The sequence below is a fragment of the Benincasa hispida genome, chromosome 3 (assembly GCF_027475165.1).
Source record: "Benincasa hispida cultivar pf3 chromosome 3, pf3_genome.v1.1, whole genome shotgun sequence".
NCBI lineage: Eukaryota > Viridiplantae > Streptophyta > Magnoliopsida > Cucurbitales > Cucurbitaceae > Benincasa > Benincasa hispida.
Window position 1 is genome coordinate 14,975,927 of NC_143480.1, and position 3,140 is coordinate 14,979,066.

At 39.2% G+C, this 3,140-nt stretch overlaps 1 non-coding gene across 1 annotated transcript; it reads right to left on the minus strand.

The window, feature by feature from the left end:
- Window positions 1-2,574: 2,574 nt before the first annotated feature.
- LOC150037050 (small nucleolar RNA R71) lies at window positions 2,575-2,681 on the minus strand. The gene has a single exon (XR_016528856.1). It is a non-coding gene; the product is annotated as a small nucleolar RNA R71 (small nucleolar RNA).
- Window positions 2,682-3,140: the final 459 nt, after the last annotated feature.

The following is a 3,140-nucleotide window of genomic DNA, read 5'->3' on the forward strand; positions in this document are numbered from 1 at the left end:
AATAACCTCCCACTCAATTGGTTATTAGAGAAAAAGAGATAATTATCCAATAATTAATATTATTATAAATATATATGATAACCAACTTACTATAGTATATTTATAACTTAAAGTTTTAATATTTCATCTCATGAAACATATAAACCATAGTTCTATTTCATGGTACTTAATGTAAATATCATTTACAGTAATCATCCACTTAATGTATCTCATACATCACACCGATCATATCATATATAATCGAATTACCTCTTGTCAATTTGAACATTTCGAATCAACACCAAGAACTGATTTTCAACTTGAATCCATTGAGCTACCAAGGGGACCTTATGGACATGTAGCTCGAAGCTCCAATAGTACGTGAATAATTGACTAAACTCTTTAGTCACGGGATCCACCATCCGTTAACTGCTAGGCACTGTACTAAAGACCGACAGTTGAACTCTCCTTATTATAGATATATTATGTGTCCATATCAACCAATCAACAGTGCGATAACCCTTCACAGATTGCTCGTAAGTACAATTGGGCCAATAACCGTTATGTCCTTGTAGTTACATTTGATAACGGGCAGAAATGCACGTTATTACAGCGCAAAGATATAAAACAATGCAGGATTGCGATGATAAAAATATACAATATTATGTCCAAAAGCATTAAGTTTACAACATTGCGATCGCATGCGTCCATCGCATTAAAACAGTTAACTTATGTATTTTATGCAGGAAAATGCATTGACGCAAGGTGAAATTGCGATCCAAGGAAATTAGCGTTCGAGCGCATAAGAGATTGCGACTATAAGGCTATGCGATCATTTGCGTTTGTGAAAATCTGCTCAAGAAGGTGGCCGCATAGAGTCGGCGCATCAAGGTGAAAGCTTAATAAATCACGATGGATCGAGTGAAGGGAGATTACACCGAGAGATCGTCCCAGTGAACTTGAAAGAGTTTCGGGAAGTGTCAAACCAGAGAGAGGGCCAACTCTTGTGGAAGCAAGAACATCTTTTGGATAGAATAGAGATAACACAGTGTAAGAGCCTTGGGAAGCAAGATATTGCTACCAGGCTCTCTACCCTTATTTTCCATTGTCATTTTGTACTCTGAACCTATTTATAAAAATGGAAATTGCATCTTTATATCTATCCACTCTTTTTACATTATGCATGAGTAGCTAAATCTGTTGAATGGGTTGAGAAGCACTTAGCTAGCATAACCTGAGATCTTCATTCTATGCAATCATCTTGTATTATATATGCGTCATTCATCCATTAGAGATACTCGGGAGGGTAGTCTAAGGATAGAATCTAGGGTTGGAAAAGTCAGATTAGAATCTAGGCTCGGGAGAGTCAAATTAGAACCGCATAATTAAGAGATAGAGGCTTAGGAATAAGTTATGTTTGCTATTAACACATCGCATGTATCCTAGAGATAGAATATGATTGTATGCGGTCACCTTGTACTTATGTGCATCTTTCATCATCGCATAGACAAGAAGTAGAGACTCAGGAATAAGCTCTATAGACATCATCGCATACATCGCATGCTTCCTAAAACTAAGAGCTATTGCATTTGCATTGGAAAATGAATTACTGTCGCATGAGTGTAGCATGATTGCATAGCTTGAATGCATTCTCAAGAAACACTAGCTAAAGACCTTCTCAACCTGTTCCTCCGCATACTCATTGTATCTTTCGCATAATTAACTCTTTTCTCAAGTCCGCCGCATAAGCTTTATATCTTAAACAACAAACCAACCAACACTTTGATTTATTTGTTACCGCAAAGTAATAGAATTTTACCATTGCATACTGTGTTCTTAGTCCTTGTGTTCGACCCTGGGCTTACTAGGAAACTCAGTAGGATTTATACTTAGGTCTTGCTGAGAAAACTTGTAGGCACAATGCATATTCCACCATCGCATTCCACACCATTATTTCATCGCAATAAAATAACGCATCAAGTTTTTGGCACCGTTGCCGGGGACTACAATAATACATTATGTTAACGGTAATTTTTTGATTTTCTTTGCAGCTTTCAATCTCTGGCGAATTACGACCCAGAGATTGAAAGAACGTTCCGACGAAGATTGAGAAACAACCGCCAACAACAACAAGATAGAACTCCAAGAATGGCAGAACAACTGGAAGAGAGGGCCGCAAACACAAATAATATAATGGCCAACCCCATTCTCCTGGCGAGTGACTGCAATAGACCCATTTAGAACTATGCGTTGCCCAGCCTATATGATTTCTCCCTAGAAATCATGAGGTCAGCTCTGGATGGATCGAGGTTTGAAATGAAACCAATTATGTTGCAGATGATTCAAACAGCCAGACAGTTTGGTGGTAAGCGTGGCAAGGATCTGCACGCCCACCTTTGGAGTTTCATTGAGATCTGCAACATGTTCGTGTTCCCAAACATCTCCACTAAGGAGGTTCGATTAACATTGTTTCCATTTTCGTTATGCGATCAAGCAAGAAAATGGGCTTATTCTCTCGAACCAGGGGAGATAACATCGTGGGAACAAGTAATTGAGAAGTTCATGAAGAAATACTTCCCTCAAACGGAGAACGCAAGAAGGAGGAAGTTAATTACAAATTTTGAACAGGAAATTGACGAATCACCCAGTGATGCCTGGGCGAGATTTAAAAGACTGGTAAGAGATTGCCCGCATTACAGCTTACCAGATTGTTTACAAATGGAGATTTTCTACCACGGATTGAACCCTGCATCGCAGACAGCTGCCAACACGCTAGCAACTGATGGTCTGCTTGATAAAACGTATGACGAGACAGAAAATATACTTGATCTCATTTCAAAAAATCATGAGGACTGGTGAGAAAGCGATCAAAGATTAAGAATTAATAACAGTGACGCGAGCAACGGGGCCATCACATCCCTACAAACCCACATGAACGCGTTGATGAGTTTGATACAAGGCATCACAATTAATAGCACGGGAACGCAAAAAGGGTAGGTCAACGCAATTGCTCAAACGGCCACGAGTTGTGTCACCTGTGGAGAAACACATCTGATTGAAGAATGCCCAATGAATCCGCAGTTAATATGCGTCATAAAGAATAACCATTACTCCGATACGTATAACTCCGTGTGGAGAAACCACCTTAATTTCACGTGGAA